The 23,893-nt window shown below is 39.0% G+C and overlaps 1 protein-coding gene across 33 annotated transcripts in view; it reads left to right on the forward strand.

Annotated features, from left to right (window-relative positions):
* LOC145510122 (uncharacterized) overlaps positions 1 to 23,893 on the forward strand; it is an 838,825-nt gene that overhangs the window by 111,989 nt on the left and 702,943 nt on the right. For 17 of the 33 annotated variants that reach the window (XR_014056698.1, XR_014056705.1, XR_014056704.1 and 14 more), the window contains one exon: positions 14,407 to 14,464. The exons of 1 other annotated variant lie outside the window; for it this stretch is intronic. The gene's annotated coding sequence lies outside the window, so the exon portion shown is untranslated. Of the gene's footprint in view, positions 1 to 1,827; positions 1,990 to 3,281; positions 4,434 to 7,150; positions 7,650 to 12,618; positions 12,781 to 14,406; positions 17,285 to 20,587; positions 20,646 to 23,893 lie in introns of those variants that run through there. 15 more of the 33 variants (XR_014056726.1, XR_014056725.1, XR_014056731.1 and 12 more) reach the window with 15 other exon arrangements.

Raw genomic sequence — 23,893 nt, forward strand, 5'->3', positions numbered from 1 at the left:
TGAACATGGTACATATTTCTGATTTTTACTTAGGTCTTCTTAATAAAATTTTGTATTTTCTTCTGTAGTTCTGACACGTCTTTAGTTTTCCCATCTTGGTATTCTCTGAACTACTATAAGTAGATTTTTAAAATTACATTTAAAAATTGTTTATTGCTGATGTATAGAAATGCAGCATAAATAATATTAATCTCATGAAGATGGAACTAACAGTAAAGGAAGCCCCTTCTCCTTCCAAAGCTTAATCAAAGGCTTTGAAAGTCAACAAGCAATGCTTTCCATCCATCCGCAACACAACAAAATTGATCTGCATGTTGCCCACCTTTCATACAGCCCAAAACACTGACATTGATGTAGCCAAGGTTGACACCTCTGTTAGGCCTGATGGGGAGAGAAGGCATATGTTCTAATACTTACTCCTGACTATAATGCTTTGAATATTGCCAGCAAATTTGGATCATTAAAAGTGATTCAAGCTGGCTAGTTCTAAATATAAATTTTTTTCACCATAAAAATATTTCTATAATCAGACTACTTGTTATACTCTATTAATTCTAATAATTCTGTCTAAATATTTTTTCAGTTAAAAATTATATATTGAATAATATGAAATCAGTTATAGATTTTTCTTCCAATTCTTAGAACTCAAATTTTTCTTTATCATCTTCTGGTACTGGCTCAGACCTTCACAATGTCAATAGACCTTGTATTAGTGGGATCCTATTCCATTCATGATTTTAAACAGAATGATTCAAGATTTTCCCATTTAAAATGATTACTCTGGATTATTTATAGATATTTCTGTGTCTTTTTGGTGTGTTTTCATTATTCTTTGAGCCCTTTCTTACTTTCTGGAGCAAAAAGATATTGTAGTTTGTTTTTTTTGAACTTTTATTTTGTATTGGGGTGTAGCCAATTAGCAAACAATGTTGTGATAGTTTCAGGTGAACAGCAAAGGGACTCAGCCACACATGTACATATATCCATTCTCCTCCAAACCCCCTCCTATCCAGGCTGTCACACAACATTGAGCAGAGTTCTATGTGCTATACAGTAGGTCCTTGTTGGTTATCCATTTTAGATACAGCAGTGTATACATGTCTACCCCATACTCCCTAACTAACCAATATTGCAGGTTTATCTTGTATTTTTCACCCTGGAGTCCAGCTTTCCTTTAAAGTCTTGATTTCTTTTTATCTAGAATGGTATATAGAAACCAAGATCTGGGCACTTGGGGTACTCACTGTTACTGGTATGTCATACTCCTAATCTCTCTTAGTGGACATAATGGATACATACACAGTTGTCTATGTGCACTCTCAGTTGCTAGGTTGTGTCCTACTCTTGGTGACCCCATGAACTGTAGCCCACCAGGCTTCTCTGTTCATGGAATTTCCCAGGCAAGAATACTGGAGTGGGTTACCATTTCCTCCTCCAGGGGATCTTCCCGACCCAGGGATGGAAACTGAGTCTCTTGTGTCTGATGCATTGGCAGGTGGAGTCTTTACTTTGGAGCCACCTGGGAAACCCCCTAGGTGGCTATGTTAAAATATAGGTATTTAATATCTGTATTAAAACCATAAGTTCACACCAATACCTCCAATTCCAATCCAGCACCACAGTGGTTTTTCTTGCCTTCACCTTTTCCATATTTGTAACTCTCTTTTCCCAGTGAGAAACCTAGTTTTCATTATCCTTGATATATATGTAAGCAAATTTTTGCTGTGTAGGCCAAAATTACAAGGGCGGGAGGAGGAGGAGAAAGGACAGGAAGAAGAAAGAAAGAGGAATGAGGAAGAGTTTTGTCTTTTTATCTTCATTTTACAGAACCATTGCTGGCTGTCAGAAATAAGGAAGAGAAGACCCAGAAGGGGAGGGAAAGGGGATAAGTGCCCCAAGAGAAACAGGCGAGTCCTGTCACTGCCTTTGGTGCGGAAATTGGTAGCAAGCCAGCAGATGGAGCCAGTTGACCCACCTTTTGTCTCCTAGGTGATTCCTGGCAGTCTTTAAAAGGAAAAAAAAAAAAAAAAAGACCTTTTTAAAGGACAGTTTTATGTTCACAGCAAAATTGAGAGGACGATACAGAAATTTAATAAATCCTCTGTTCCCACACACACATAGCCTCTCCCACTATCAGCATCCCAGACCATAGTAGTACTATTTGTTACCACTGATGAACCTTGCATTGACATGCCATTATTACTTAAGGTCCATAGTTTACATTAGGATTTACTCCTAATGTTATACATTTTATGTTTCTGGACAGATGAATGTACAAGGATATGAATTTACCATTCAGAGTATCATATAGAGTAGTTTCACTGCCCTAAAAATCTGGCAGCTTTTTAAAGCTTAAGCGCCTTGGTTATTTTAGAGGCAATACTTTTGAAGGCAATGGAGGTGCTGGGTATGTGTTTAAATAGACCACAATGGGAGTTTGCACACCTCCGCCTCCCACTGCAGGAAGCTTTCTTGGCCCTGGGGTGCCATGCATACACAGTAGCACTGTTCCTTGTTTAGCTCATACTGGCAGCTTTTTGTGTCGAGCACCTTGCTGAATTTTCATGTTGTGTTAATGGGCTCTGTGGAGCTCATGATCTTCAATTCCATATAAAGTGCAGTGTGTGGTTTGGCCTCTCTAGCTTTGAGCATCTCCATATGGTGTTTGCTTTGCAGGTTCACGCAGATTCATTTTGGCAAATCTGAAATAAATATATCTTAATATAAACTTGAGGGAGAACTTACTGAAAAAGCCCCCAGTAGCCCTGTGCTAGCTGTGGTGATTGTCAGAAGGAGACGCTGGGGTCATATTGAGGCAAAAATCTGCTGAGCCCAAATATGCTGCCCAGTATATAGGGGATTTCCTTTGAATGAACTGTGAAGGAAATGTGCTTTATCTGGGCTCCCAGCATCACTGCTAATGCTGCGGATGGAGGAGGAGGCCCCAGGGATACATGGGAGGTTGTGCTGGGTTGCATTTTGCAATTGACCTCAGTGAGTCCTGGTTACCTTTCTGTGTGTAACCTGTGGATGTATCAGCTCAGTCTTCAGGGTCCTGTAGTTACTCTGCATAAAGCTTTGCAGAAGCTCTATGGCTTCTGCAAAAAGTAGCTCTGCATAAAGCTTTAGTTCCTCATCTTTATGGCCCATATTCATCCATGGATCCTCCATGATTTACAGTAAAGTGTCTCTCTTGCTGTGATTGAAAGTGAAAGATTTCTTGAGCAGGTTTTCATATTCCATGCACTAATCTAAGAAAATATGACATATTTTTTCCCCAGTACTCCCTACCATACTTCCTTGAAGTTCTGCTCTTCAAAGGCAAGGATCCACTGACCAGTATAAAGGATGACTCCCAAGCTCCACACAGCCAAGGAAGTCCATTATATTGTACTTTTGGCCCTGAGAGAGTTCCAGAGCAACATAATGGGGAATGTCACAGAGGGTATCCAGCTTATTGCTAAAGGTGAATTTGATGCGGAAGCCAAGGTCTGCCATCTTGGTGGTTGTGCCAGCATCTGGGAGCTGGTTTTGTTTTTAAGTCTCTATGGATGATAAACTTCTGGTGCCTACTGAGTCTACTGTATTGCAGATTCTGTCTGCCAGAATTTGACTTGGATCTCTTTTTCTTGCCAACTTCCAGGAGCCACTGGGTACTCTCCTCCACTAGAATAGTCCATGACAAGAAGTCTTATCTTCAGCCTCCATCAATTCAGATAACCTCACAGTATTGGGGTGATTCGAAGCCTTCATGAATTTTACTTTGTAGTATAGTGCCTGCAGTTTGGAGGAATCCTGTTGAGTTATCAATGATCTTCATAGCTACCTCCTTCCCAATCAGGATGTGTCAGGCCAACTTCACTTTGGCAAATGTACCCTTGCTGATGGTCTTGAAGATCTGGTTGTTGCCAACAGGGGTCTTATCCTTAGCAGAGATGAGAGGAAGCCCTGCATCATTTTGGATTTATTACAGGACTTGAAGGCAAGGTGTCCTTTATCTTTATGACCCAAATTCAGCCTAAGCCTGAGAAAAGCTGATGAGATTGGTCCAGGACACCTGGATAGAAAAATCGCTTCCCAAGATCATCTGATGAACTGATCTTTATAGTGAAATCAAGATATAATGGCACACTAAAATAAAGTAAAAAACTAAGTTAAAAAAGATAAGAAAAAAAGAATCAGTAAAAAAAGAAAATGAGGGAAAGAAAAAATAGAATAGAAAAACATAAAGTAAAAAATAAAAAAAGAGAAGAAAAAAATGAAAAAATAAAATTAAAAAATAAAAAAGAAGAAAAAAAAAGTCTATAGAAATCTGAGAAAGCCCACAATGTCAAGGAGAAAACAAGCTGACTTTGGTCAAATGTTCCTCAGGTCATTGGAAACCAGCTTCCTGAGCTAGAAGGACCACAAACGTAGGCCAACAAGGAACTTAGGTTGGTTCTTAGAATTCCATAACAATGGCTTCTTATAAGGTCATAGCAAGAAAGGGACCTTTCATGGTTAGTGATAATCCACAGTGATTTTCTCTCTCTCTCTCTCTTTTTTATGTCAGAAGAGCCATTTTAAACTTAAAAAAGTTATTGAGAACCCAGAACAGCTTTTTGTTTATGTGGATTATAGCTATTTGCCTTGTTAGAAATTAAAACCTGTATGATTCTTCAGTGGCTTTTTTATTCCTAGTTTGAAAAGTGGTAATAATTTTTGGCCCACTGTATTTTCTTTTTTTTAAATTAAATTTATTTATTTTTAAATTGAAGGATAATTGCTTTACAGAATTTTGCTGTTTTCTGTCAAATCTCAACATGAATCAGCTATAGGTATGCATATATCCCCTCCCTTTTGAACCTCCCTCCCATCTTCCTCCCCATCCCACTCCTCTAGGTTGATACAGAGCCCCTGTTTGAGTTTCCTAAGACATAGAGCAAATTCCCACTGGCTATCTATTTTACATATGGTAATATAAGTTTACATTTTACTCTCTCCATATATCTCACCCTCTCCTCCCCTCTCCCCCGTCTATAAGTCTATTCTCCATATGTCTGTTTCTCCATTCAGTTCAGTTTAGTCGCTCAGTCGTGTCCAACTCTTTGCAACCCCATGGACTGCAACACGCCAGGCTTCCCTGTCCATCACCAACTCTCAGAGCTTACTCAAACTCATGTCCATCGAGTCGGTGATGCCATTCAACCATCTCATCCTCTGTCGTCCCCTTCTCCTGCCCACAATCTTGCCCAGCATCAGGTTTTTTCAAATGAGTCAGTTCTTTGCATCAGGTGGCCAAAGTATTGGAGTTTCAGCTTCAGCATCAGTTCTTCCAATGAAAATTCAGGACTGGTTTCCCTTAGGATTGACTGGTTGGATCTCCTTGCAGTCCAAGGGACTCTCAAGAGTCTTCTCCAACACCACAGTTCAAAAGCATCAATTCTTTGGCACTCAGCTTTCTTAATAGTTCAACTCTCACATCCATACATGACTACTGGAAAAACCATAACTTTGACTATAGACGAATGTTTGTTGGCAAAGTAATGTCTCTGCTTTTTAATACGCTGTCTAGGTTGGTTGTAACTTTTCTTTCAAAGAGCGAGTGTCTTTTAATTTCATGGCTGCAATCACCATCTGCAGTGATTTTGGAGCCCCCCCAAATAAAGTCTGTTACTGTTGCCATTGTTTCCCCATCTATTTGCCATGAAGTGATGGGACTGGATGCCATGATCTTAGTTTTTTGAAGGTTGAGTTTTAAGCCAGCTTTTTCACTCTTCTCTTTCACTTTCATCAAGAGGCTTTTTAGGTCTTCTTCACTTTCTGCCATAAGGGTGGTGTCATCTGCATATCTGAGGTTATTGATATTTCTCCTGGCAATCTTAATTCCGGTTTGTGCTTCATCCAGCCCGGCATTTCACATGATATACTCTGCATATAAGTTTAATAAGCAGGGTGACAATATACAGCCTTGACGTACTCCTTTCCCGATTTGGAACCCATCTGTTGTTCCATGTCCAGTTCTAATGGTTGCTTCTTGGCCTGCATACAGATTTCTCAGTTTCTCCATTGCTGCCCTGCAAATAAATTCTTCAGTACCATTTTTCTAGATTCCATATATATGTGTTAGCATATGATATTTACCTTTCTCTTTCTAACTTACTTCATTCTGTATAATAGGCTCCAGGTTCATCCACCTCATTAGAACTGATGCAAATGTGTTCCTTTTTATAACTGAGTGATATTCCATTGTGCATATGTACCACAACTTCTTTATCCATTCATCTGTCAGTGGACATCTAGGTTTTTCCATGTTCTAGCTATTGTAAATAGTGCTGCAATGAGCAATGGGATACATATTCCTTTTTCACTTTTGGCTTCCTCAGGATACATGCCTAGGAGTGTGATTGCTGGGTCATATGGTGGTTTTACTCCTAATTTTTTAAGGAATCTCCATACTGTTTTCCATAGTGGCTGGGCCCAGTATATTTTCAAATGTCTAAATATGTGAGGATTTTTAATTTGTCTCTTTATTAACTCCTTTTTTCATTTTACTCATTTTCAGTTTTTATTTTATAGATACAAAATAAAAGTATTATTTATAAGAAATATAACTTAAATGCTATTCTAAAAATGATTCCTCAATATCATCATCTATGCAGTGCTAAAATTGTCTTAAACATTTTGAACATTTTTGTTTTTCAGATTATATGCCTAGGTCAGAATCCAAAAATTCTTCATATATTTTGATTGGTTGATACGAATTTAAGCTTCTTTCAATCTAACTCCATCTCCTTTCTCCCTGTCCCCACCTTGTTATTTATTTTTGAGCAATTCATGTTGTTAATTTACTACTTTTTGGGTTTTCCTGATTGTATTCCTGTTGTGTACATTAGCATGTTCCTCTGTACTTTCTGTAAATTGATAGTTAAAATCTTAAGGTTGATCAGATTTAGAAGTAATCTTTTTGGTGAGAGGGCTTCCCTGGTAGCTCAGACGGTAAAGCATCTGCCTACAATACAGGAGACCCGGGTTCAATCCCTGGGTCAGGAAGATCCCCTGGAGAAGGAAATGGAAACCCACTCCAGTATTCTTGCCTGGAAAATCCCATGGGCTGAGGATCCTGGTGGGCTACAGTCCATGGGGTCGCAAAGAGTCGGACACGACTGAGCGACTTCACTTTCTGGTGAAATGGGTGGTGATGTGTTCCTTTTTCAGGAAGCTGATGGCCTCTCATTTTGTAATGTTAATTAGAAGACTTCCATGCTCATTGTTGAGATCCATTAAATCATGACAAGTAGCAGAATACTAAATTTATCATACTTTCATTTATTAGCTAGAATACTTCTGCAAGAGAAATGTCTTCCATTTGACTCAGTTAACCTTGTAGTCATTGATGATGGTCTTTATGATTCCTGTTTCTGAAGTTTGTTGGAGGTTTTTTTTTTTATTGGGCTAATACACATTTTTTTCAATTGTTTTTCATACAGAGCTTTTAGGTGAACTTTTACTTGAATAAATATTTATGCAGCAAAAAGTTATTTTGAAAGGTTCTGAACTGAGCCATACAAATAAATGGCCAAGTGAGGAATTTTGGCAAGAGAAACATCATTTTGGATATTTGTGGTCCTGAGAATATTTGAAATCTTGTTAGGGCTAAAAAAAAAAAAGTCAACTATATGTATGGTAGCCATTGCTAATATTGTATAATCTAGCCATGTCATTTTATATGTGGTTCACTGGGGCTCATTAATTAGTTTGTTCATTCATCAAATGTTCTCTGAGGCTTTTGTTCTCTGAGGAGGCACTGTTCCTGGTGCTGGATAAACTGCAAAACAAAGTCCCTGAGTTTGCTGTGCTTTATTGTGAGGTGGGGAAGCAACAAATTAACAGATATGTTGAGAGGGTGAGAAATGATTTGAAGGAAATAAATACAATGATGTGTTAGTGCTACTGGGTGGGACATCACTTTAGATGAGTACTAATGTTTCACATGAGATTTCCTTGACAGGAAGGGAGCCTGATAAGCAAAGATCTAGGAAAAGGACTCTCCGAGCAGAGGGTACCACAAGGGCAAAGGCTCTGAAGTGGAAACGAGCTTGGTATGATTGAACTACAAAAAGTCAATCAGTGTGACACATAGTGAGCGGGCAGAAGTGTGATGGAAGGCAAGTGGAGAGAGGCAGGCAGGAGTAGAGACCCAGAATTCAGCTTTTCTGGTCGATTTTGTCCTGATATATTTTGCATTTCATTTTGCATGATTCTGAGGCCCTGGTAGCTGTGTTTCTTCAGCATAATGTGCCGCTGCAGAAGAGAATGTTTTAGAAATCACTTCTCTCCTGTCTGCCTCTGCTCCAGTCAACATCTGTCCCTTAGAAAGCCAGTTCTGAAGGAAATCTGGTCTTTTGCTGCAGCCTTGATTTTGTTTCTGGTGGTTACAGTCTCGGTGTTCAAAGGGACCTGGTTGTGAGTCGCTGATTTGAGCCGAGTTGAAGAGCCCGCTCCTGGACCATTCCTGCTTTGTGCTCTGCCCTGACCTCTGGTGGACTTGGCCTGTTAAGGCATAGACCAAGCTTAAAGCTGGAAGCCTTTGCCTTCTATCTCTACCTGCCTGATTTGGTTTGGAGTGTGCACTCTATTATGAAGGCTTTGAGAAGAGGCATAATTTCAGACACCACCATGGAGTGGCCAGATGGCTTTTGATCATCCAACACCTCTTATTCTGGTATGAGGACCATTCTTTGAGAGTTTGCATGTGCACTGCATGCTAAGTTGCTCCAGTCATGTCCAGCTCTGTGTGACCCTATGGACTGTAGCCTGCCAGGCTCCTCTGTTCATGGAATTCTCCAGGCAAGAATATGGAGTGGCTTGCCTGTGCCCTCCTCCAGGGGATCTTCCTGTTCTAGGGATCGAACCCGAGTGTCTTACATCTCTTGCATTGGCAGGTGGGTTCTTTACCACTAGCATCACCTGGGAAGCCCTCTTTAGAGTTTGGATGTCATCAATCCTACCAGTCCCCCAGGCACAATGGATGGGTATAGGACCCAGCCTGACCAATGGGAGCACTCATTCCTTTGGCCTGAAGGATTGGTTTGGAAAGAGCACATGATCTAAATTGGGCAAAGCAAGTCTTCTGTAAGGGTCTGATAACTATCATCTCTTTTGCCCCATTGAGAGAGGCTGGCTGACAATTAAATTGACATGGAGGAAGAGGATGGGGTCTGGAAATTCGAAGGGAGTAATCATTTAAGTTTCTGCTTCTGGGTGTGCCTAGGGTGAACTGATGAATTCCTTTTTTCTCTTAAGCTAGTTTCAGTTGGATTTCTGTCATAAATGGAAATCTCCTAATTAATACTGCAACCAGTGTTAGTCATAGTTATTATTTTGTAGATAATCCGAAGTAAATTTGAAGTATATATGGTGTGACACTTTCCTTTATGACACCACATTAGTAATTATATAGTGGTCTGGATGACAATATTTAAATGTCTCTCACTCCATGAGCAGTGGTCATATTTTTGTTCATCACTATAGGTCTTTGACTGGTTGATAGTAAGTCCTCAATAAATATTAGTGGGATGAATAAATAGTAGTATGGCAATGTTTACTGATGTAAGAATGTAATTTCTCTTACCTAACACTGTTGTAGTTATTGAAGAGAATGTTCTTATTCTTAAGTGAGTCACGCTGAGGTGTTTGGAGGCAAAGTGGGATGATGTCTGCAAATTAATTGGTTCAGAAAAAAAAAATCTATCTTTCTATCTATATCAATCTGTGTATGTATGTCTGTGTTGAGAGAGAGGGAAAACAAATATGACAAAATGTTAATCTTCGTTGAAATCAAGTGGTGGCTATAGAGGTGTTTATTGTACTCTCCTTTCAACTTTTGTATGTTTAAAAATGATCAAAATTACAATTAGGAAAAGAGAAAAGATGACCTTTATCTGAATGGGCACTCATGCTTGCGTTGCCTTTAAGAAATGTCCAATTTCCCAATTATAGGACAAATATACCAGAGAAAGACAATTTGCATTACAAAATAATTTTTAATTTTCCAGGGAAAAGAATCCCCTCAAGTCTTATTCAAATAATAGCAATTAAAATGATCCAATGAAGAGTTCAGCTGTAGGGGAAACTGGAATTAGCACTAAAGGGCAAGCCTTCCCTCCCTCCTTCCCTTCTTTTCTCCCTCCTTTCCCTCTCCCTTTCTTTTCTCTTTATTTTCCCCTTTCTTCCTTTAGTTATTTTGCTAAAATAAAAAAAATTTTTTTCATTTTTTTTTTTTACCAACTAGGAAGTTACTATCAAAAAATTTTCAGACAATAAGGAAGGAGTAAAGGGGACTGCAAAAATTATCCTTGATTTTACTACCTACAAATAATAGTAAAAACAGTGCAAGATATTGTTCTAAGCATTTTATACACATTGACATGCTTAAACTTCACTCATAACCTGAGAAGGTAGTTCCTACTCTCATGCACATTTTACAGAAGGGAAAGTTGAGGAGAGGGTGTTAAGTTTCCCCAGATCAAATCCTACATGGCCTTGCTGAGAAAGAGACACTCTGGACTCTTTGGTAAAAGTTCTTTGCTATATACATACTTGCCCACATTCATGTGTGTATACAAATGTGCACACATTATAATCACCCACATGTATACAGATTTGTACACACATATATGCCACAATTACATGTATAAACACACACATTTTACAAAACAATCATTTTATTCATATTACTTTATGACTTGATTTAAAAAAAAATATATATATATCACAGCATTGTTAATCCTCTGAATAACAGGAAGCTGTGGTGAGAGAGTTTAACTTGTCCTAGGCTGAGTGGAGCTGCAAACCTGGCTGGCTGACTCCAGAGCCTGTGTTCTTAGTCATGTACTGATCCTTTTTTTTTTTTCTTTTTTAAATCCAGTTCTCTAATTTTTGTGTTTTAGTTATTTCTTAGTCTTAATGTTTTATAAATAATGCTGTCATGAATATCTCAGAATAAGTACTTTTAAGAGGCCTCAAAATCTTAGCCCTTAGACCCCTAGACTTTATTTCTTTATTCACAAGGCAGATATTAAATAAACTAGAAAATATGCTCAGTAATAGGTCTTCTTGGAAAACTGTCAGCTGAGAGTTGGAAGGGAGACTTCTGATCGATTTTTCTGTTCTGGGCAAGAATCTTCTCTAACAATGACCTAGTAACAGACATGATTACAATAGTAATACCGCCCCTTGAACACCTGGCTATATTTCAACCACTGGGTCACACATTTTTCCTTTATGATTTCCTTAATCTTTACAATAACTGTGAGGGAGGTGTTATCCCTATATGTTCAGATGAGAGCAAACATCCTGTGACATCTCTGACAAGATGGGCACAGCCTCTGTTTACACATATCTATGAATGGGGAACTCTGTTGTGCAAAGCAGACCAGACCACTTATGGAGCCCTGTAATTGCTTACTTACTATTGTAAGAATTCACTTAAAATCACTGTAGAATTCACTAACTCTCTTTTCACACAATAGAGCTTGTTTAGATAATAACAATGAACATAGCTGCCATTTGTTAGGCATTTGCAAGAGGCCAGCATTAGTTCTTAGTGTACTTTTCACAGGTATTTTTAATACCTCACTTATGCATAATGACCTTATATGGGGGTATATTATTTTTTTCCATTTTATATATGAGGTGACTGAGGCCTGTGGCTATTAACTAGTGAGGCCAAGACAGTCCCATCTCACCTGAATGTACTTACGTGAAGGCTTTAGAACCTGACCTCCCTAGAATGATGCCTGAAGGCAGGAAAGTAAAGGTGATTAGTCCGGTCAACATAGAAGAACGTCAGTTTAGAGAGATGGAAAGCAGCTGGCCAAGTTCCTTCCTAAAACTTTCCAAAGTTTTCAGAATTTCATATAGTATGGATGTAGGTTTGAATAGGAAAATTTAGATGGAAGTCTAGCAAACATTAATTATCACATCAACAAACATATCTGTAACATCTATTGATGTAGTAGGGGCTTGCTATAAAACCTAATATTGTGCTGTGTGCAAATTTAATTTAGAACTCTCTGTCATGGGTTGAATTAATTCCAGGTACTTATAAATGTGACCTTATTTGGAAATAGACCTTTGCAGATACAGTCAAGTTAAGATGAAATTATTAGGATAGGCCTTAATCCGATAAGACAGTGTCCTTAGAAGAAAAGGAAAGTGCCATGTGAAGACAGAGACACACTGGGAAAATGTCACATGACAGCAGAGGCAGAGATTTGAGTGATGCAGCTGCAGGCTGTTGACCTGAAATAAATAGACTGCCAGTTACTTTTCCAGCAAAAATGAGTTTATTCAGAATCAGGAAAGAATTGCAGTTTGGGGTCTGCAGCCATGGCAAGCCATATGCAAGTCTCATCACAGCAAAGGAGGGACAGTTAATAGAGGGGTAAAAGGAAGTTGGGAAGGCTGTAGTAAACAAAGAGTCCATGACTTTTCATTAGTTGAGTTGTTGCCAGGAGAAAAGAGGAGGTTGGTCTACTTCCCGTTGCGCTACGCTATTATTAGAGGTAATGGGAGCTCCCCCTTCTGGTCTTCTGACTATTTAATCGTGGTTTCTGTTTATTAATTTTTTCCAAGGCCAAGGAACACCAAGGTTTGATGCCCCTTTAAGAAACTACGGAAATGCAAGGAAGGAGTCTATCTGAAGTCTCAGAGAGAGTGTGGTCCTGCTGACACTTTCATTTCAGATGTCTAGCAACTGTGTAGAATTGTGGAGGAAATATATTTCTGTTGTTTTAAGCCCCCTTGTCTGTAGTATTTTGTTACAACAGCCCTAGGAAACTAATACAACCTCCCATTCAACTTCTGCTGCTGCTGCTGCTAATTCGCTTCAGTTGTGTCCGACTCTGTGCAACCCCATAGACGGCAGCCCATCAGGCTCCGCCGACCCTGGGACTCTCTAGGCAAGAACACTGGAGTGGGTTGCCATTTCCTTCTCCAGTGCAGGAAAGTGAAAAGTGAAGTGAAGTCGCTCAGTCGTGTCCGACTCTTCACGACCCCATGGACTGCAGCCTACCAGGCTCCTCCGTCCACGGGATTTTCCAGGCAAGAGTACTGGAGTGGGGTGCCACTGCCTTCTCCGTTCAACTTCTAGGAGTTGATAAACTATCCTCAAGATTTGAAGTCTATTCAGTTGCATTGATGCTTTCCTTTCACTTGTTCCCTCTGAGGTTTTCAAACTTCAGTGTGTATAAACAAAAGAATACATACATATACATATACATATATGTATATGTATGTATTCTGTAGTTGGTTTGGAGGATTTTTAAAAGTTGAAGTATAGTTGACTTACAACATTGTGTTCATTTCAGGTATACAGTGAAATGATTTGGTTACACATATATATATGTATACATCTCTCTATATTTTTTGTCAATCCTTTTCCGTTATAGTTTATTACAAGATATGGAATTTTCCAGGTGAAAATACTGGAATGAGTTGCCATTCCCTTGTCCAGGGGAATTCCCGACCCAGGGATCAAACCTCGCTTCCTGAATTGGAGGCAGATTCTTTACCGTCTGAGGCACCAGGGAAGATAAAGTTCCTTGTGCTGTACAATAAATCCTTGTTGTTTATGAGGATTTTTTCAATAGATAATTTTCACTGAAAGTTTTTTCACATTTGTTCATTTAGAATGTGACTCTCAAGCTTCTTTGTATTGTATTTCTCTTTGCTTTCTCTCCCTTAGATGATATCCCTCCAGTTTTTGTTGAAATATTTTCCTAGGCCATTTGCCAACCAAACGTGTATTCTATTGTGAATGTACTATCGTGGATCAGTGCCTCTCTTATAGTGTGATACTCGGTGTAGGGTTTATAGGGGGACTGTTAACTTCCCTGCTGTGGATATGAGCACTGTACTTCTATCAGTGAAATCTCTGCTTTTTTTTTTAAGCAGCCACACAGCAGTTATTTAATTGAAATCCCGCATCTTCTTTTTTTTTAATATTTAGCTCCTAAGTCTGATTTTATACCTTTTAAAAAACGCCAAATTATAGATGTTTTAGGACACCTAAATGCAGAGTGTTACTTTGCTCCTATTAATTTTTTATTGTATGCAGCTAATAGATTAGATCTAATATGCAGTACAGTGATTATAGATACAAAACTCTTCTATGAACAAAAAAATTAAACTTACCAAGAGACTAGATCTTAATTGTTCCCAGTACTATAGGACTTGATAATTATGTGACTTGATAGAGGTATTACTTTATGCTACAATGATAATTATAATGCAATATAAATGTATCACATCAATATATTCCATTCCTTAAGCTTACAAAATGTTGTATCTCAAAAATATCTCAATAAGAAAAAAATCTAAAAAATGTGTTTTCCCCTCAATCCCTCTCTCTTTCTCTTCAAGCTTGTTGGTCTTGTGAGAGGAGTCTCCCCATTACAGACTTCATCTCCAGATTAAATAAGTAAGTTCGCTTTTTAAAAATATTTATGAATATCACTTTCTTCCTTCAGGTTTGTGCCATGTTTTTGCATTCAGGTTTGGCTGGTTGCTCCATCTTCCATCTATTTGTGTGGCTCTGGTGGGAGTTTTGTGTGTATTAATTACATTGCTTTCTTTAGATGCTGTCTTCTCTTTCTGTCTCTTGAGGAGAATCGGTGAATTTCTTTTTAGTCAGAATGTTACTAAGACAGACTTAATGCCTCTGGATTGTATCCATCTTTTAAGAATAACAATGTAACAATATATTTATATAGAGAGAACGGGTAATAAAATTTACTAATAATTATTAGGTTTCTTCCTATGTGTTAGGCATTCTCACTTAAGAAAATTGAGGTGGAAGTCACATATTATAAAATCAACCATTGTAAAGCAAACAATTCAATGGCATCAAGTACATTCATACCGTTGTACAACTCTTGCCTCTGTCTAGTTAAACAGTTTCATCACTTCCAAGTAAAACTACCTACCAATTAAGCATTTTCTCCCTCTCCTTCCTCCCCTCAACTTCTGGCCGCTATCAATCTGTGTTTTGTCTGTATGGCTTTTTATATTCTGGATATTTCATATAAATGAGATCATATAGTATGTGACTTCTGTTTGCCATCTTTCTCTCAGCATGGTTTGCAGGGTCATCCATGTTGTAGCATGTTTCAGTACTTTATTTCTTTTTGTGACTGAATTATGTTCCATTGTGTATTTGTCATTAATCTGTTGAGGGTCATTTATGCTGTTTCCACCTTTTGGCTATTGTGAATAGTGCTGCTATGAACATACCTGCGTATGTACTTGTCTTAGGATTATGTTATAAACTGTGCCTTTTAGGCCTTGGAAAACACTCTCATTCTTTTTCTAGAAAACCTTTATTTGGGTCCCTGTGTAATTTGTAAATAGAATGATACAACTGTAGAAGATTCATTCATTTGGTAGGGCTTGCTCTCTCAGCTTATGTTCACACAAGCTGAGTGAGTCCATCAACATTATCATCATCTCCCTGACATTGGTGATGGTAGCTATCATTTGAGAGCCTATCATATCATCGATACTATTTTTATCCCCATTTCACAGATGGATAAACTGAGGCTTATGAAACTTAAGCATCTTTCCCAAGTGATAGACTAGTGATAGAGCTAGGACTAAAACCAAGATCTTTGTGACTCTAAAACTTGATATGTGACAATTATGTGCCTGAGTTTTCCAACTTTCGTGAAGTTGGCTTTTCCCCCTAGTTTTAGTGGATGGCTGCTTCAATCAGTCAGCCCTGAACCTTCAATCAGTCAGTCCTGAAATCAGTTCAGTGAGTCAGAAACTTCATTGAAAACTGAGATGGATGGAATAAGATGGAAAATACCATGTAGTAAGGGTATTATTTTATGAAACTTACATTTGTCACGTGTGTGGCATGTACATATGTGTATGCATGAGGTAGTGATATAAAATGTATTTCTTATTGTGGGTTGCACTCAAAAAGGTTTGAAAAAATGCTCTAAGCCATTCAGGTTCGTTTTGATGAATGAATGTTCATCATATGTTTGAACTTTTATACACTCACATACGTTTGAACTTTTATTCACCCAAACCTTTGTTGCTAGTTTCTTCATTCTCAAATATGGACAATTTGCTCTCATCCTCCAAGTTCACAAATTACTGAACTATGACATTTTTTGCCTCTTCATAGCCATCATTGACTGATACTACATGCAATTTTACATGGGTGCAAGCCTTTGAAGTTCTGTTACCCTTCATTATTAAATAACACATATGCAAAAAAGTGCACATTTAACAAGTACTTTAATAAATGATAGCCCACATTGATTTCCACTTAACACAAACAGACCATTTGTGCTCTTTTGTCACTTATTGGCATCCACATCAGACGAGCAAGACACAAAACTAGACATCTTCCCTGCTGTTCGTCACATAGCATAAATGCAATTTGGGGGCTCTGGTCCCCAGACAGCCTCCGGGAAGGGCTCCTGTGGATACGCAGATGATAATTCCACACAGTAAATGTTTGGTTTTCTTCACGTCAGTAGCAATCCACAGCAGTTCTCTGGGGACACTTTCAAAAGCCAGTTTGAAAATTTGTTCCTTAAAAACACAATGTTTTAAAAAATTTATAATGAGAACATATTAAAAATGCCAAGTTGTTGGTAGAAAGCCCCAAGCAGCCTTTTAATGAATTGCAGTGAATTATAACTTAAATCCTACAAAACAGAATTAGGGTTTTACATTTTTATTTGTTTCAATGCAAGAATTCAGTCTCATTGAAACATAAAAAAAAAGTCATGCAGAAAGTTCAAGGGATGGTTAAGCAGGTAGGGATGGTTGTGGAGACTGATTATTGAGTAAATGCTGTTGAAACACCCTTTGCTGTAAAACACTGTGCCAAGTGTTGAGAAAAGGGAAAAATTATGATATAGCAAGCTGCTTCAGAAAGCTAGCCAACAGGAGATCCTATGTGTGTTTGAGGGATAGATTTAAAGGAAGTTCATAAAAATCTTGTATGAAATTAATGGTAGAAAGGTAGAATTATAATGTCTGTTAAAAAGAGAATAGTTAAACACAGGTGGAATCATCCAATGGGATAGCAGAAAGATATTAATAAGAAAGAGGGAGACTACCCTGGTGGTCCAATGGTTAAGACTCCATGCTCCCAATGCAGGGGGCCTGGGTTTGATTCCTGGTAAGGGAACTAGATCCCACATGCCAAAACTAACAGATCATGCATACCACGACTAAGACCCAGTGCATCCAAATAAATAAATATTAAAAAAATAAGAAAGAGGTAGTTCTTCAAGAAGACTGAGTAGATGACTGTTTACTGTGAACAAACCATGCTTCTGAAGAATCTGTCCCATTCACTTGCATTTCAAGCTCTTAGAACTATCCATGGTATATAGTAAATGTTTTTAAATATTTATCAAATGATAAATGATACTATGATAGCATTTTAATAAAAATAAATAAGGGGGTAGTATCCACATACATGAATAGATATCAAACTGTGAAGAATGGTTAACCTGAGGAGTGGGCTTGGAGTCAGGGAAAGGTGAGATTTGGGAGAGCAGAGGTCACTTCTTATTTGGGTCCCACACAATAAACTGTGGAAAATTCTGAAAGACATGGGAATACCAGACCATCTGACCTGTCTCTTGAGAAACCTGTATGCAGGTCAGGAAGCAACAGTTAGAACTGGACATGGAACAACAGACTGGTTCCAAATAGGAAAAGGAGTACATCAAGGCTGTATATTGTCACCCTGCTTATTTAACTTATATACAGAGTACATCATGAGAAACACTGGGCTGGAAGAAACACAAGCTGGAACCAAGATTGCCGGGAGAAATATCAATAACCTCAGATATGCGGATGACACCACCCTTATGGCAGAAAGTGAAGAAGAACTAAAGAGCTTCTTGATGAAAGTGAAAGAGAAGAGTGAAAAAGTTGGCTTAAAGCTCAACGTTCAGAAAACTAAGATCATGGCATCTAGTCCCATCACTTCATGGGAAATAGATGGGGAAACAGTGGAAACAGTGTCAGACTTTATTTTTTGGGCTCCAAAATCACTGCTGATGGTTATTGCAGCCATGAAATTAAAAGACTCTTACTCCTTGGAAGGAAGATTGTGGCCAACCTAGATAGCATATTTAAAAGCAGAGACATTACTTTGCCAACAAAAGTCCATCTAGTCAAGGCTATGGTTTTTCCAGTGGTCATGTATGGATGTGAGAGTTGGACGGTGAAGAAAGCTGAGCGCAGTAGAATTGATGCTTTTGAACTGTGGTGTTGGAGAAGACTCTTGAGAGTCCCTTGGACTGCAAGGAGATCCAATCAATCCATCCTAAAGGAGATCAATCCTGAGTGTTGATTGGAAGGACTGATGTTGAAGCTGAAACTCCAATACTTTGGCCATGTCATGCAAAGAGTTGACTCATTGGAAAAGACTCTAATGCTGGGTAGGATTAGGGGCAGGAGGAGAAGGGGATGACAGAGGATGAGATGGTTGGATGGCATCACTGACTCGATGGATATGGGTTTGGGTAGACTCCGGGAGTTGGTGATGGACAGAGAGGCTTGGCGTGCTGCAATTCATGGGGTTGCAAAGAGTCGGATACGACTGAGCGACTGAACTGAACTGAACTGAACCTTGAAGGGCACCCACCAAGTCTGTAATAAATATATAGGCTTACCATGAAAAATAGACAAATAGTAGTAGTAGTAGCTGACCTTGTCTATTTACTTATTGAATGCTATACTCTGTGCTGAGCACTTTGTCATGTCACCTCATTTTATGCTCACAGCAATCCTTTAAGGTCAGTATTATTATTAGCCCCATTTACAGTTGAGGAAGCTGAAGCTGGGAGGTTTGTGGGTGACTCCTCTACTGTCAGATAGGTAGTAAGTAAAAGAGCCATGTTGAATTGTGGCAGTCCAGCTCCTAGTATCTGTGTATCTGACCCGTATCTGGGCCCGTAACCTGTTATTGCCTAACTCATTTTTATATTCTATATAGGACCAGAAGGATGCCTTGAACACAGTGCTTGTATCAAACACCATTCAGTTCAGTTCAGTTGCTCAATTGTGTCTGACTCTTTGTGACCCCATGGATTGCAGCACCCCAGGGCTCCCTGTCCATCACCAACTCCCAGAGATTACTCAAACTCATGTCCTTTGAGTCAGTGATGCTATCCAACCATCTTATCCTCTCTTGTCCCCTTCTCCTCCTGCCTTCAATCTTTCCCAGCATCAGGGTCTTTTCTAAAGAGTCAGCTCTTCCCATCAGGTGGCCAATGTAATGGAGCTTTAGCTTCGGCATTAGTCCTTCCAGTGAATATTCAGGACTGATTTCCTTTAGGATGGACTGGTTGAATCTCCTTGCTGTCCAAGGGACTCTCAAGAGTCCTCTCCAACACCACAACTGTTTCTTATTTCTTCCTAAGCTTACAGATTTCCCCACCCCCAATTTTGTTTGGGTTACAACATACTCTAAAAGTAGGAACCACTCTTGAGTCCAGGGTCTAAACCTACTTTGGCAATTCCTATTTGCTAGGGAGGTTTTGGAGAAGGCAATGGCACCCCATTCCAGTACTTTTGCCTGGAAAATCCCATGGACGGAGAGGCCTGGTAGGCTGCAGTCCATGGGGTCGGTAAGAGTCAGACACGACTGAGCGACTTCACTTTCACTTTTCACTTTCATGCATTGGAGAAGGAAATGGCAACCCACTCCAGTGTTCTTGCCTGGAGAATCCCAGGGACGGGGGAGCCTGGTGGGCTGCCGTCTATGGGGTCACACAGAGTCGGACACGACTAAAGCGAGTTAGCAGTAGCAGTAGGGAGGTTTAGATGTGGCCATGCGACCAAATTGTGGCTAGTTAGGTCTAAGGAGAAGTCTCCTGGGAGAGCTTTTGCTCCTGAATGAAAAGAGATGGTAGGGAGATCAGCACCTTTCTTCTGGGCTTAAATGTTTTGTGTGGAGATGTGATGTTTGTGGTTAAATCAATCATATTGCTTGAAATAAGAAGGTCAAATATAAAAAGATATCACAGTAAGGACTGCAGAGCAGAAAGGTAGGGCGAATCTGGGTACTGGTTGATATTGCTAAACCTCTGCATCAGCCCTGAAATAGCCAGAAACAATTAAATTGTGAAATTATGCAAGCCATATCCATTGTTACTCGTGGCTAAAAGCAATTCTATACAGTGCTGTAAAAAAAGCCTTGTTGAATTGAAAATAGTGATGAATTCAAGGAGGTGACTCAAGCTATATAAATAAAAGATAAATGCAAGACTATGTGTACTGAGTATCAAATGAATAAGATAGCCTGGTGAGCCTATCAAGAAGGTCTTCATGGAAGAGAGAAAATGTGAAGTGATTTCGAAAGCTACTAATAGTAAAAATGTGGATTTAATAATTAGTTGTACAAAAAAAATGTCACTTTAGGTTTTGATAACTCAACTTGGTCTCATTTTTTTGACTATTCTTTTTCTAAAGTGTTTTTGGTATGGATCATTTTTAAAGTCTTTTTTGAATTTGTTACAATATTGCTCATGTTTTATGTTTTGTTTTGTTTTTTGGCCTCAAGGCATGTGGGATCTTAGCTCCCCAAACAGGGATCGAACCTGCACCCCCTGCATTGGAAGGTAAAGTCTTAACCACTGGACCACTAGGGAAGTCCCTTGAGACTGTTTTTGATAGCAGAAAACACAATATTAGTTCATTCTAGCTCTACTGAGTCATGTCAGTATTTTCTGCTTTACTCCCTTATCTCTAGTTGGCATCCAAGTTCTGAAGGGGTCAGGTGATATCATGGACTCATTTGCTGTTTGTTCACGTGTAGGTGCATGTATGGGTGCATGTGAGTGCCTGTCTGTCTTTGTATTATTCCCTCATTTTGAGACTTTACAGGGAGTGGCTAAATGCGGGGCTCCTTCGCAGAGATGGGGAAACTGAGACCTATAAAACTTAATGCCTCTCATAAGTGATACACCAGTAAGTGATAGGACTGGAAGTAAAAGCTCTTTGGAAGTATTCATGTCTTTTGCATCCCTTCCAACTCACTCCTTGCCCAGTGCCTAGAGAATATTTTTCTCCCCCTCCCATTATGTCAATAAAAAAGTAACTAAACAGTTGTCTCTCATGAAACATTGGTTTGGTTAGGGTTTCTGCCTTTAGAAAGCAAATCCAACCTGTCCAAAAGAAAGTCTTGATCTTCCTCCCACAAACTTGCCCTATTTACATCTTTCCCAGCCTTCCAAATAGGCCATGAACTTTTATCATCCTTGATTTCCTTCATCATCTCATACCCCACATCCAAAGCATCAACAAATCTTATAAAAATAGAATCTAACCACTTCTCAACACTTCTGCTACTGCCACCTTAATCTAAGCTTCTATCATCTCTGACCTGCATTATAGTGGAAACCAACTGGTCTCTGTGCTTCCATTCTTGCTTATCCCAATAGTCTATTCTCAAACAGCAGCCAAAATCATTCTGCTAAAATATGTAAGTTAGGTCATGCCACTTTTCTGCTCGAAAAGCTCCATTGACATCCCATCTGACTCCGAGTAAAAGCTTAAGTTTTTTTGTTTTTTTTTTTAATAAAAATCCTTATTTATAAAAGGCCTTAATTCACATCCCTGTTACCTAACTGATTTTACTTCTTTTTACTCTTCCACTTGATCATTCTGTTCCATAAATTTCCTCTTTTCCTCAAAATGCCAGTCATACCTAGAATGCTCCTCTCCCTGAAATCTGAGTGTTTCACCCCTTGCTTTGCTACAAGTCTTTGCTCAAGTGAGACTTACTTTGACCTTCCCATTTAAAACTGCAAACCCTTCCCTGTTCCCCCAGTGCTCCTCTATGTTCTGTTATTTTCCATAGCACTTATCAGCATATAACATATGATATCACTTACTATATTTTTTTTGTTTGTCTCCCCTGAAAAGAATGCAAACCCACTGAAAGCAGGCAGTTTTGTCTGTCTTATTTACTGATGTATCTGAAGCACTTAGAACCCTGCTTAGCACATAGCAGATGGTCAGTGATTATTGTTGAATGAACAATGTGCTGAGTCCCGTCAGTTGTGTCCAACTCTTTACAACTCCATGGACTCTAGCCTGCCAGGATCCTTTGTCCATAGGATTCTCCAGGCAAGAATACTGAAGTGGATTGCCATTTCCTTCTCCAGGTCTAGCATGAATAAATGAATTAAATGTATGTAGATTTCTCATTTAAGCAATAAAACTTGAAATATCATGTAAAAAGACAAAGTCACTAATACAATACAAATGTTTTATGTCCTGTTGCAACTTGAAAATATACCATAAGACATGGCATGTTCAGAGTACAAACAGGAAGTGACATTAAAAATCATTTGTCCAGTATGGAGATTCCTTAAAAAACTAGGAATAAAACCACCATATGATCCAGCAATCCCAATACTAGGCACATACCCTGAGGAAACCAGAATTGAAAAGACACACATAGCCCAATGTTCACTGCAGCGCTATTTACAATAGCTAGAACATGGAAGCAACCTAGATGTCCATCGGGAGGTGAATGGATAAAGAAGCTGTGGTACATATGTACATATGTACAATGAAATATTACTCAGCCATAAAAAGGAAAACATTTGAGTCAGTTCTAATGAGGTGGATAAACCATTTAGAGTTTATTATACAAAGTGAAGTAAATCAGAAAGAGAAAAGCAAATATCATATACTAATGCATATATATGAAATCTAGAAAGATCGTACTGATGAACCTATTTGCAGGGCAGCAATGGAGACACAGGCATAGAGAACAGACTTATGGACATGGTGGGAGGGGAGGAAGGAGATGATGGGATGTATGGAGAGAGTAACATGGAAACTTATATTACCATATGTAAAATAAATAGCCAATGGGAATTTGCTATATGACTCAGGGAGTTAAACCAGGACTCTGTAACAACCTAGAGGAGTGGGATGGGGAGAGAGGTGGGAGAGAGGTTCAAAGGGAGGGGACATGTGTATACTTATGGCTGATTCATGTTGATGTTTGGGAGAAACCAACACAATTCTGTAAAGCAATGATCCTTCAATTAATAAATAAATAAATTAAAAATTAAAATTAATCAATGGCACCCCACTCCAGTATTCTTGCCTGGAAAATCCCATGGACGGAGGAGCCTAATAGGCTGCGGTCCATGGGGTCGCCAAGAGTCGGACACGACTGAGCTTCACTTTCACTTTTCACTGTCATGCATTGGAGAGGGAAACGGCAACCCACTCCAGTGTTCTTGCCTGGAGAATCCTAGGGACGGGGGAGCCTGGTGGGCTTCCGTCTATGGGGTCGCACAGAGTTGGACACGACTGAAGCGATTTAGCAGCAAAGTCATCACATTGTCTAACTAACTCCATCTGAAAACTTACAGGCAAGAAGCCCTATAAAACACTGAAAAAAAATTAAAACATTAACACATTGAAAAAAAAAATTAATACATTGAAAAAATATAAAAACATTACTTCCTTTCTTAACCTCCTCCACTAGGTTCATCCTTGCAGGAAATGGCCCTCCATCATTAGGAGGTTTCTGTTTTCTCATACCCCAGTGAGCTAGAGCAGAGCTTCTCAGACTTTAATATGCATGCCTATGACCTGTGTGATATGATTCATTAGGTCTAGGTAAGGCCTGAGAATCTGCATTTCTAGCAGGTTCTCAGACGATGCCATTCCTGCTACAGTGGTCCACAGAGTAGCATGGCAAGGACTCTGTTTAAAATCTCTGTCTTGGGCTTTTTATTCTGTTTTCTAGAAGCCAGGGTTGAATGGGGAGAGCTTCTACCATCAGTCATATCCGTTGTACCAAACTTTGGGATAATTTTCTATTGTCTTTTTCCTCGCATTT

This window comes from Giraffa tippelskirchi, chromosome 6, assembly GCF_054371585.1.
Source record: "Giraffa tippelskirchi isolate mGirTip1 chromosome 6, T2T-mGirTip1v1.2.pri, whole genome shotgun sequence".
NCBI lineage: Eukaryota > Metazoa > Chordata > Mammalia > Artiodactyla > Giraffidae > Giraffa > Giraffa tippelskirchi.